We start from the raw sequence: 13,277 nt of genomic DNA on the forward strand, positions 1-13,277 counted from the left end.
ATATGTCACCTTCTCAGAAAGGCCTTTCATGACCATATAACTTAAGTCTTTCCTGAAGAAATTGTTATCTCTTCTCATCCTTTATGGAATCGTTAAATTGATTTTGTGTAATCAGTAATGATTTTTTTTTTAATTAGGCTTTCTTGAATACTAGTTCTGTTTCTCATATGTTCTAACACCATTGCTCTCTTCTGTCTCAAACTTCATTTGCCAAGTCCAATACTAAACATGAATACTACTACTTGAAATAAGGACTATGGAAGAAAACCTCAACTTTAAGTCCTTACCTTATAAAGGGAAGTCCTTATTCCACCCTACCTCTTTCTTAACCTATTTTTCTATAGGTTCCATATGTGGTTTCATAACAGCCTTTGTGAAAATGCTTGGACTTTCTCAAGAATCTGTAGGTTCAAATGAGAAGACGTTGTGAAAAAGCTAAGGGACGTAGACTCTAGAAAAGCTCCTCAGCATGGCTGGCCCATTTAGGTTTTGGCCATTCCACACAAAATAGGCACACGGTTTGAAATTCCAACAACTCAGAGAAAGGTTGAATGGATAACAGTTAAATCATACCTTAAAGTGAAGTTAAGGCTAAAAATGGGCGTCGGGGGTAAAACTCCACAAAGTTAAGGTAGGAAAAAAATAAATAGACTGAGATCCTATAAACTGCACTAGCCAAGCCTATTCACGACTAGAATTTAGTTTTGTCATGCAATGTAGCACTGTGGTTAAAATAACAAGCTCCGTCACTTAACAACTGTGCGGGCCTGAGCACCTCTAAACCTTGGTTTCTTCATCAATAAATTAGGGCAATAATAATAATGTATCTCTCATAGAGTTGTGAGAATTAAATGGCTTAATTCATGTAAACTCCTCTATAGTGGAATAGGAATTGCTCAGTACATTTTATTTACTACTATGAATTATATGTTCTCCAACTTTATTCATTTCCGTGGTTTCAAATTTTATTCTTTAATTCCTCAAACTTTTAAAAAAAATTAAAGTTCTTTTTGACTATATAAAGACCTTGTCTTGGCTAGACTAAAGAAAGGACTTTTTCATATTTGAGTCAGGATAGCCAGGGGTGTAAGAGTATATTGAGACACACACGTGGGGATGGAAGCCGCTATCCATGTTTATATAGCCTTCTGAGACTATGTAAGCTCTAATATATGGGAAAAAGAGCAACCAAAAGCACTAAGCACAATAGGTACTCTTATGTCCCAGTGTGAACGTAAAGAAATGCTTATATAGATGTGAGTTATAAAATATGGCCAGAGATGAATAAAGGTCATGATGTACAAACAAAACTACCATCTCCTGGAATATGCTCAACAGTTTCCTCACAGTCTAAAGGTGAAAGACAATCTTACTGGGAAATAGGGGGAAGAAAAAAAGATAAATATTCTAGCCTAGTGAAAAAGTAGAAGACAAAAAGTTGGAGACACAGTCTATTGAGAGAGAACAGTACTTACCTAAAGATATGTGATGAATTTAAACTCATTCTGTGAGAATTAAAGCTGGTACTTGTAAAATCTTATAAGTGGTGGGGGTGGGGAGGGAGAATAAATCCATATCAACAGGAGAAAACAAGAAAGCATCACCAGCCTGTGAGAAATGATAAGGGGATTTGCAAAGACAAAAAGTAGTCTAGGTAATCGTAAAGAGTGGCTGAAGTGGGAAAGAAATGAAAAGTGCTCTAAGTTTATTATCTTATTCAGGAAAACTATGAAGATACTGATTAACTTTAGATGTTAATAGAAATATATGAATTAAATATGCAGCTTAAAATTTAATGATAAACACTACAGAAGAAGATTAAGATAGATAAGTTCTAAAAAAAAACTACAGGAGACTCATGGAGCTGACTTATGAGAAGCGATGATGATGAAAGAACATGAATTCATAGTAAGTGGGTAACAAAATAAGACTGGTGGATACATCCAAACTTATTGGTTATCACCAAAAATGTGATGAATTAAATTCTCATGTTAAAGGACAGACTCTTGGATTGGGCTGAAAATAAAAACTCTTAATTTATAGTCATGTGCTTTTTATAAGATACATGCCTAAAGCAAAATGAAAAAAAGAAAAAACATTGAAAACAAAGGAATAAAAAAAATTATACCAGGTATACACTAATGAAAGGAAAGAAGGTAAAGATGAATTCAGACAAAAATAGATTTCAAGGCTAAAAACTTTAAATGGGACAGAGAGGGATATTTCATAACAATAAAAAGCCAAACCATCAAAAAGGTATAACTATCAAAAATTTTATACACTTAGCTTACAGCTTCAGAATTTTTAAATAAAAAAAGACAATTACAAAAAAGGAATCAAAAATTGTATGATCATCATAAGAGACTTTAACATCTCCCAGAAATTCATAAACTAAGCAGATCAGAAATACATACAAGCAGTATGAAATCATGTTTATCTTATTATAGATACAGACAGTTACACATGGGTTAGTGTATACACATATATTTTATTGCCCTGTAAGCTGAGAGGATCTAGAAGCAACATTACTCCAGCAACAATGAGCATACCTAGTGTCCAGATCTTGGTTTCTAATACCATTTTTTCAATAAAAGAAACCAAGGCTCCTTGGAGAAACAGCTGGCTCTAGAACCAGGGCAGGAAACATACAAGATGAGCCTGGAGAATCTCATACTGCCAGAAAGTAAGAAAATGCTAAAAAAACTAAAATAATAATAAAAAAAAATTTGTCAAAGTGACACAGAAGTCAGCTGAAAGAGCTCCCGATGGCCAAAGCTGGAACAGCTTCAGCAACAAAAATAAAGTAGTATTGAAATATAGCCCAAAGTATAAAATAAATATCTACGAGTCCATATTGATATAAATAAATGATTGAATAAATTAGTAAGCGGAGTACAGATGAATCTCCCATGTAGAAGAGTTCCAAATAATTAATGTAGATACTCCATCCTCAAGGAGGTGGAGCATAACTCCCCATTTCTTAAGTGTGGGCTGCACATAGTGGTTTCCTTACAAAGATTACAGTATGGAAAGGGGAAAGAAGAGTAGCCTTACTGTTGCATGCAAACACTACTGATAAATACTATTTCAACTAGGTGATCAAGGTCCACATGAACAGTGATAAGTCATAGTGATATTATATACCCTTAATGTGATGAAAATGGCACTCTACCGCTGTAGTCTTCCTCCCAAAAACATACAACCCCAACCTAATCATGAGAAAAACATCACACAAATCCTAAATGAGAGACATTCTACAAAGTGCCTGATTAGTGCTCTTCAAAATGTTTAAGATCATCAAAAACAAGGAAAGTCAAGAAATAGTCACAGCCAAGAGTAGCCTATATTAGAAGCAACTCTCAAAGTGAAAATATCTAAAAATTCTGGATAAAAGATAAAAGCGTCTTTTTAAACGAATCTATGAGCTGAGTTTCTAGAAAAAAATGTAACTTATTAAGACTGGCTCAAGAAGAAATAAAAGCCCTGAATAATTCTATACCAGTAAGGAATTGAAACAATAGTTAAAAATCTTCCCAGAAAGAAAAAATCAAGTCCAGATGTTTTTACCAGCGAGTTCTAACATCCATTCAAAAGCCAAACAATTTGAATTTACATAAAGCAAACTTGAGTACAGAAAAGGATAGATCACTCCTCAACTAATTTTGTGAATCTAGCAAAATCTTGATACCAAAACTTGACAAGGACTGTACAAAAAAGAAAAATTATAGGCCAGATTCACTCAATAACATGGGTGCAAAAACCTAATAAAATGTTAGAAAATCAAATCTAATAATGTACAAAAATGACAGTACATTATGGCCAAATTGGGTTTACCCTATGAATGCAAGTTTGGTTTAATATTAGAAAATCAATCAATATAATTCACCGTATTTGTATATCAAAGGAAGATAAATAGAGCCAATGAAATATAACAGTTCAGGAGCAGATTCACATGTAAATGAAAATTTGACTTATGATACAGCTGGTATCAAAGAGCAGTGGAAAAAGGATAAATAGATTTTTCAAAAAATAGCACTTGGTTATCCATAAAGAAAATAAATTGGACTCTGACCTTATACCATACATAAAAATCAGTTCCAAGTGAATCTGAAATCTAAATGTAAAGAGCAAAACTATAATAATTTTAGAACACAATATAAGAAACTATCTTCATAACCTATGGGTAGGGAGGGATTTCTTAAACAAGGTAGAAAAGGTACAAGCCATAAGTGATAATGGTGATAATACTAATAATATCAGTAATAACACTGAATTTCATTGAATCTCAGATGCTAACAATTTTAAGATACACCACTATTTTAAGAAAGAAAAAACACTGGCAATGAAATGATGAGATGATGTTTCTTTTTACTTAGAATTTTTAATCTCATACTATTATAGACTTATTTAAGTGCAGATTTTTATGTGTATGCATAAAAAAGAAAATTTAAGGAAGATAAACTGGTTAAAATATTCCTAAACTTGTTTATGTAAAGAGTTTGACTCTTCCAAATAATTTTTTAAAAATAATTTTTATTGTGCTTTAAGTGAAAGTTAAGTCAGTCTCTCACACAAAAACCCACATACACCTTGCTACGCACTCCCAGTTACTCTCCCCCTAATGAGACATCCTGCTCTCTCCCTCCACTCTCTCTTTTCGTGTCCTTTTTGCCAGCTTCTAACCCCCTCCACCCTCTCATCTCCCCTCCAGGCAGGAGATGCCAACTTAGTCTCAAGTGTTCACCTGATCCAAGAAGCTCACTCCTCACCAGCACCCCTCTCCAACCCATTGTCCAGTCCAATCCATGGCTGAAGAGTTGGCTTCGGGAATGGTTCCTGTCCTGGGCCAACAGAAGGTCTGGGGGCCATGACCACCGGAGTCCTTCCAGTCTCAGTCAGACCATTAAGTCTGGTCTTTTTATGAGAATTTGAGGTCTTCATCCCACTGCTCTCCTGCTCCCTCAGGGGTTCTCTGTTGTGTTCCCTGTCAGGGCAGTCATCAGTTGTAGCCGGGCACCATCTAGTTCTCCTGGTCTCAGGATGATGTAGTCCCTGGTTCATGTGGCCCTTTCTGTTTCTTGGGCTCATAATCACCTTGTGTCCTTGGTGTTCTTCATTCTCCTTTGATCCAGGTGGGTTGAGACCAATTGATGCATCTTAGATGGCTGCTTGCTAGCATTTAAGACCCCAGACGCCACTCTTCAAAGTGGGATGCAGAATGTTTTCTTAATAGATTTTATTATGCCAATTGACTTAGATGTCCCCTGAAACCATGGTCCCCAAATCCCTGCCCCTGCTACGCTGGCCTTCGAAGTGTTCAGTTTATTCAGGAAACTTCTTTGCTCTTGGTTTAGTCCAGTTGTGCTGACCTCCCCTGTATTGTGTGCTGTCTTTCCCTTCACCTAAAGTAGTTCTTACCTACTATCTACTTAGTGAGTACTCCTCTCCCACCCTCCCTCCCCCCTCCCGTAACCATAAAAGAATGTTTTCTTCTCAGTTTAAACTATTTCTCAAGTTCTTATAATAGTGGTCTTATACAATATTTGTCCTTTTGCAACTGACTAATTTCACTCAGCATAATGCCTTCCAGGTTCCTCCACGTTATGAAATGTTTCACAGATTCCTCACTGTTCTTTATCGATGCGTAGTATTCCATTGTGTGAATATACCATAATTTATTTATCCATTCATCCGTCGATGGGCACCTTGGTTGCTTCCATCTTTTTGCTATTGTAAACAGTGCTGCAATAAACATAGATGTGCATATATCTGTTTGTGTAAAGGCTCTTATTTCTCTAGGATATATTCCAAGGAGTGGGATTGCTGGATCGTATGGTAGTTCTATTTCTAACTTTTTAAGGAAGCACCAAATCGATTTCCAAAGTGGTTGTACCATTTGACATTCCCACCAGCAGTGTAGAAGTGTTCCAATCTCTCCACAGCCTCTCCAACATTTATTCTTTTGTGTTTTTTGGATTAATGCCAGCCTTGTTGGAGTGAGATGAAATCTCATTGTAGTTTTGATCTGCATTTCTCTAATGGCTAATGATCGTGAACATTTCCTCATGTATCTGTTAGCTACCTGAATGTCTTCTTTAGTGAAGTGTCTATTCATATCTTTTGCCCATTTTTTAATTGGGTTATTTGTCTTTTTGCAGTTGAGTTTTTGCAGTATCATGTAGATTTTAGAGATCAGGCGCTGGTCAGAAATGTCATAGCTAAAAACTTTTTCCCAGTCTGTAGGTAGTCTTTTTACTCTTTTGGTGAAGTCTTTGGATGAGCATAAGTGTTTGATTTTTAGGAGCTCCCAGTTATCTAGTTTTTCTTCTATGTTCTTTACAATGTTTTCTATACTGTTTATGCCATGTATTAGGGCTCCTAACGTTGTCCCTACTTTTTCTTCCATGGTCTTTATCGTTTTAGATTTTATATTTAGGTCTTTGATCCATTTTGAGTTAGTTTTTGTGCATGGGGTGAGGTATGGTCTTGTTTCATTTTTTTGCACGTGGATATCCAGTTATGCCAGCACCATTTGTTAAAAAGACTGTCTTTTCCCCATTTAACAGACTTTGGAACTTTGTCAAATATCAACTGCTCATATGTGGATGGACTTATGTCTGGATCCTCAATTCTGTTCTGTTCTAAATAATTTTTGACTCCATCATTAGCATCTGTGTATTTCCACACAACAGTATTCTCTCTCCCATCAAGAATACAGGTGATGATGCATTTCTTACAAGAGTGCTCCCCAGTGTCTTCAGGATTTTCTTCCAAGTCACTGCCATCCATTTTGCAAATTGTGATGCTAACATTTGCTCAATCTTACAAGAAAGTGTCCATCCAAGGTTTTTAGGACCTGCAGCCCATTGTCATGTAGTCTTTAAATAGTTTGTTGCTTGAAATGTCCAAGCTGTAGTTGTTCAGTAATAAAGTCAGGAGTGACAACCAAGTTCAGACATGTGCAGGCAGTAACAACTACATCATGGCTTTTTGCCTGGCTGACAGGGATCATAAAATGCCATAAATTATAAGAGATGCTGCTTAGCTTCTTATGGCTGCTGAAACAAATGACCACTAACTTGGCGGCTTAAAACAACACACATTTATTTCCCAACAGTTTTGGAGGGCAGAATTCTGAAATCATTTTCTCTGGGCTGAGACCATGCTGTCGTAGGCAGGACTGCGCTCCTCCAGAAGCTCTAAGGCAGAATCTGTTTCCTTGCCTTTTCCATTTTCTAGAGCTGCATTCCTTGGCTCATAGCCTCTTCCTCCATCTTCAAATCCAGCAACATAACATCGTCAGATCTCTCTCTACTTCCATCGTCACATCGCTTTCTGCCTTCTGTCTTTGCAGTCGACTCTTCCTTTGCCTCCCTCTTATAAGAACATTTGTGATTACATTTAGGACCATCAAGAGGAAGCTAATACAAGGTAATCTTCCCATAAATTAACATCCTTAATTTAATCATAGCTGCAAAATCACTTTGGCCATATTAAGTAATATTTATGGGTTTGTACGGATTAGGACCTGGGTACCTTTGGGGGGCATTATTCAGCTTATCAAGGAGCTAAAATATGAAAAGTGTTTATCTAAGAATCAATTAAATATGTTAATGTCAATAATAGCCAACTTACATAGTAAGCCCTTACCTCAGCGTGCCAGGTACTGTTCTACCTATTTCACATATGTTTACTGATTCATTAAATTAAACATAGTGTAAGAAGACTATCCTTACTTATGATCAACTCCTGGAAAATAAGCCACTGAAAACCCTGTGGAGCACAGTTCTACTCTGACACACATGAGGTTGCCACACCATGAGTTGGAATCAATTAGAAGGCAACTGGTTTAGAATTTCCTAATGAAGAAAGGGAATTCTAAATAGAGGTTAAATACCATGAAAGAAAATCATTGCCACAAGTAATATTATTCAACATTAAACTGTGTCACCCAGGTATTGCTTACTTAAGTTGGTGCAGCCTTTCTGGTTCGTGCAAAGGCTTACACTCAGCTTTGGCTCCCTCCATTCACTACTACAGGGTTTTCAGGTTCTCTGTCTTTCCCTCCTTTGTCATCTATTTTCAAAAAGTTTTTCGCTATCTCATGCTTCTGCTTTCTGACCGCAGTATCCCTCTCTTTGAAAAAAAAAATACATGGGACATTCAAGAGACGCTGAGAAGCTGAACAGGTGAGAGATACTATTTTCTTCTCTTTCTCATCTGAATTCCCAGGGAAGGAAACCTAATTGGCTCAGCTGGGGTCAGTACCAGTACCAGCTGCTATAGAGTAAATATCCACTCAATTATCATCATTCATGGGGAGGGGGCAGGGAGGCTGTCATGTGGTACAAAATCGCTGCCAGAGCCACCACGGGAGGTAAAAAAACCAAAGCCAAACCCGTTGCTGTCAAGTTGATTCTGACTTACAGCGACCCTATAGGACAGAGTAGAAGTGCCCCATTGGGTTCCCAAGGAGCAGCTGGTGGATTCAAACTGCCAGCCTTTTGGTTAGCAGGTGAGCTCTTAACCACTGAGCCACCAGGGCTCTGTAAAAGAGGTCATTATGAGAGAGGCAGACACTCCAAGAGTGGTCTATTAAAACTATTATTTATAATCATTTAACAAACTTCCTGATAAACATTATCTGGTTACTTCCTAAGGATAAATTCTTAAAGGCGGAATTATTGGGTCAAAGTGTATTAGTATGCATAAAGTTTTTAATTCATGTTATCAAATTACTCACGAACAAGGTGGATTAGTTCACACTCCTAACAGCAGTATATAATGTTACCATTAGAGAAAACACAATACCTTTGTCGCTATTTGGTCTCATTTTTTAAATTTTCACCAATTTAATAAATTAAGGTGTTGTCTCATTGTTTTAATCTGTTTTTTTTTAATAATTAGTAAAGTTGAATATTTTAATGCTTCCTGAGTATTTTTATTTCTGTGTTTTTGAATAGCTTACCATATGAATTACCTATTTTTTAAATAGGCTTTTTTTTTTTTTAATTCTAGTGGTTTGTAATAGCTCTTTATATATTAAAGATATTTACTTTTTAGCATGTATACTGAAAATATTTCTAGTTTCTGTTATTCTATTTTGTTTATAAACCCCCGAGCCCACTGCCATTGAGTCACTTCCGACTCATAGCGACCCTACAGGACAGAGTAGAACTGGCCCATAGGGTTTCCAAGGAGCGCTTGGTGGATTCCAACTGCCAACATTTTGGTTAGCAGCCGCAGCACCTAACCACAATGCCACCACCAGAGTTTCCAATTTTGTTTATAGAAGGGTTTTTTTTGTTTTTGTTTTGGACACCTGGTTAAATTTTAATTGATGCTTTTAACTAAATATTAATTGTCCTCAGATCAACTTTAATAATAGATTTTTAAAAATATTCTGGAGGACAAGTGATTAAATATTAACAAATGAATTAATAAGTACTTAGTGAGTACAAAGTACCAAGCAAATATTCAATCATAGCAGCCTCCATTATACTAAAAATCTCTTTCCAGCCTCTTCTATTTACTACCATAGTTCAGCCTTTGTCTTTTCTCATTTGAATTCCTGCATCTGGTCCAAAATTGTCTTTGCCTTATCTAAGCCATCTTTCAGCACTGCCAAAAAATAATTTTTCTGATACACAAATTTTATGTCACACATCTGCTTAAAACCTTTGATGGTTTCAGGTTCCCTTTGGGAAAAAAATCCAAAATCCTTAGTACAGGCCTGCACTAAGAGCAGTCTGGTGTATCACCTGCACCCTACCTGATGTTTCTGGCCTTCCTCCTATATCCATGCCACACATACTCCAGCCACAGTACACTAATTACAGTTCTCCAAATGCACCTTGTTGCTTCATTGATTTGTAATACCTTTTGGTATTCCCTCTGTAGAGTCCCTGGATGGTGCAGTTAAGGCACTCAGCCGCTAACCAAGTTCAAGTCCACAGAGGGGCCTCAGAAAAAGGGTCTGGTGATCTAAAAAAAATGAAAAATCAGCCATTAAAAACCTTATGGAGCACAGTTCTACTCTGACATACATGGGGTCACCATGAGTCAGGATCTACTTAATAGCACCTGGTGGTGGTGATGGTGGTGGTGGTTGGGACCCTTTGAGAAGCACCTCCACTGCGGCTGCAACCCTTCCTGCCTAGGGAACAGAAGGGACAGCAACTGAGAGAAGTGGCTTTACCATTCCTTTGCCCGAATTTAAGAAGGTGAGGACTTTGAGGTCACTTTTGCCTGCCTATTGTAATTTCACCTATTTTCTGAGGCCCAAATTCTACCTTCTTTAGAAAAACTTCTCTAAATAATAAGCCTATCTGATTTTTAGTCAGTTTGTAGCAATTTAATACTTTATCAAATTACATTCTTAGAGTTACTCCCTTGTTGTTGTGATTAGTTGCCACTGAGTTGATTCCGACCCATGGCGACCCCGCGTGGGCAGAGTAGAACTGCTCCATAGGCTTTTCAAGGCTGTGAAAGCAGATCCGGAAGCAGACCACCAGGCCTGTATTCCAAAGTGCCTCCGGGAGGCTTCGAATAGTCAGTCTTTCAGCTAGTAGTCCAGTGCTTAACCGTTTGCACCACCCGGGAACTCCTATATTATCCCCTTAACAGGTTGTAGGAAACACTGGTGGTGTAACGGTTAAGAGCTACGGCTGCTAACCAAATAGACGCAGTTTGAATCTGCCAGGCGCTCCTTGGAAACCCTATGGGGCAGTTCTACTCTGCCCTATAGGGTTGCTATGTGTCGGAATCGACTCGATGGCAATGGGTAATGGATTGTAAAGGTCTTGAGGGCAGAAATCATGTTTTGCTTTTTAAAAATTTCCACCATGTCTAGCCTAGAGTTGAGAAAGTACCAGGTTAGGTGTTCAATAAGTGATTGCGTGATGGGAAAATTGAAAGGAAGAAACCATCGGGCTCCCTGAAGTTTCCTAACCTTCTTTCCAATTCAGAATACAGGAGACAATTGCGTTCTGTCTCCTCATTCTCAAATCAGAGGGCAGAGGTTCACCCAGGACATGGTATATTTTTTCTGACAAGAACTATCCCGAATGCAAATTAACTCTCAAAGCACTACAAAGGACAACCGGGAAAGCACAGCCCCTTCTAAATCCTCCCTGGGGACCAGCCTCTCCCTGTGTATATGGCCTGTGTGTGAGTGTGAGTCGTGGTCGTGGCGGGAGGGGATAGGCAGGAGGGAGGAAAGAGAGACTCCATGCAGTGATTATGTGGAGGGGATTTGCTATGTCTCTTTTCCTCCCCTCCCCTTTCTTTCTTTGTCCTCTTTCTCCGTGTTCCTCTCTTTGTCCCCTTTTTCCTCGTCCCCTTCTTCTGCATTTGTCTGGGAGGATCCTGGAGTGTTCTTTTGATCGACTCAATCTTTCTCTGGCACTTGAGTTCTGATTGGCTGAAGGACTTAGAGGAAAAAAAAACTTTAAGTAGATAATCTCTTCTTTGGAAGTTTGGCAGCTCCATTTCACCTCCTCTTAACTCTGTTTGGGATCGCTTACCCACCAAGGAAGTTGGGGTTTGAGGAGAATTCCATCCCACTATCACTGAGAATACTTTGCCATCTTACTTGTCTGTCTCCCAAGTTTTTAGAATTTTCTCTCTCTCTTCCTCCAGAGGATTGTTTCTTATGGAGCCTTCTGTGTGCATCTTTCTTTTCACCTGTGTCCTTCAACTCAGCCACACCTGGTAAGTAACCTGGACTACTACATGGAACTGGGAATAGGTAAATGTATATACTATGTTGGAGAGAGCTCATCTTCTTTTCCAGAAATGGAGGAAGCCTTGGGATCCCTCCTGGAGAGGGCTCTTCCTAAATTTATGGCTGGTTTCAGTAAATTTTTAGTACCCCAACCAATAAAGGAACGGATTCAAAGATTTCCTGTTTTTATAAATTGCTATCCCACATGTAGTCCAAGTGGTTTGGGGGAAAATGGAAAGTAGCCCTTTTTACCAAGTCCTGATGTCAGCATTTGTGGAAGAGAGATGGGTTCAAATCAAGTTCTACTGTGTGTTGAATCTGGTCATTGACGTGAAGCCTAGAAGCAAAATTACCGAGATCTTATTTTGTATCTTCTGCCTTTACTTTTATCAGAATATTCTAAGTAACTGCTCATATCCATATTATCATTTGCTGGATTAAAATTTTACTTGAGCTACTGAATTGGTACTGGGTTAACAAACATGTTTGAAAGCAAATATTTTAGAAATCTCAACTTCTCTGCAAATCTATTTAATCATTAAATTTTTAAAGACTTCTGAGTTGCTCAGAAAAGAAGATAATATATGTGAGAGGTCTTTGTAAACTCTAACCATGACACAAATGATAGATGTGCTTATCATCATTCTCATTTAGCTCTTGGAAAACACCACTGTATATCTTCACACATTAAAGTACATGGAAATGTTAACAAGCAGGGACACAATAACAGATTCTGTATGACTTGGGAGATGCATGTTGCTAGGGATTTGAAGTTTGCTCCCAATTCACATATAAGTGCAATCTCTCTCTTCATCATTTCTCACTTTAACCATTTATTTAACCAAGATATGAATTTAATTGCTACATCAGCTCTTGAGGAAGCAAGAATAGGAATTTCTTTGTTGAAATCAGCCTCCCGTGCTAATTGAGAGTGTATTCTTATCATAAGTGAGTACAGCCATCTTTTTTAGAGAGTTGATAAGAAGTATGTCAAATTAATGCAACAATTTGCAAGCTAATGCAACAATTTCCAACATTTCTGACTATACACTGAACCACCAAATAATTAGTCAATTTTTAACTGGCATTTTAATTAAATATTTCGATGTTAAAAAAAAAAAACCCTCTCTTCTCTCCTCTGCATGAGAACAAAAAGACAAAAGGGAGAGGAGACTATTTCAGAGCATTTCCACTGATGTTCATGGTATTCTTCAGCTGATTCAGTATCAGCAAAAGAGAAACACGAGATTCCTTTCTCCAGTCACCAGGGCAGTGTGAAGAATTGTTCTATAAAAAATACCTTTACTGTGTGTTCCCTTCCCTGCTGGAGGGGGTCATGTTCATTTCATTCTGATACTGACACAGCCACACTGAAAGGTGGCTGGTTGCTTGTCTGTCCAAATTCAAGTGTCTGGATTCAAAAAGAAAAAAGAGAGTGAAAGAAAGTTCTAATTTAAAAACAGGGTTTTATGAACCCCTTCTCGCCTTGCCTGACTTTGAGGAGAAAATGAAAAATCTGAATAATGCAATTGGATTTTAATTGATTTTTGTC

General features: G+C 37.7%; 1 long non-coding RNA gene across 1 annotated transcript in view; it reads right to left on the minus strand.

Annotated features, from left to right (window-relative positions):
- LOC126059347 (uncharacterized) overlaps positions 1–13,277 on the minus strand; it is a 50,878-nt gene that overhangs the window by 23,773 nt on the left and 13,828 nt on the right. Inside the window, exon 2 of the long non-coding RNA XR_007513426.1 lies at positions 9,880–9,984. This is a non-coding gene — a long non-coding RNA (uncharacterized LOC126059347). The remainder of the gene's footprint in view (positions 1–9,879; positions 9,985–13,277) is intronic.

The sequence above is a fragment of the Elephas maximus genome, chromosome 16 (assembly GCF_024166365.1).
Source record: "Elephas maximus indicus isolate mEleMax1 chromosome 16, mEleMax1 primary haplotype, whole genome shotgun sequence".
NCBI lineage: Eukaryota > Metazoa > Chordata > Mammalia > Proboscidea > Elephantidae > Elephas > Elephas maximus.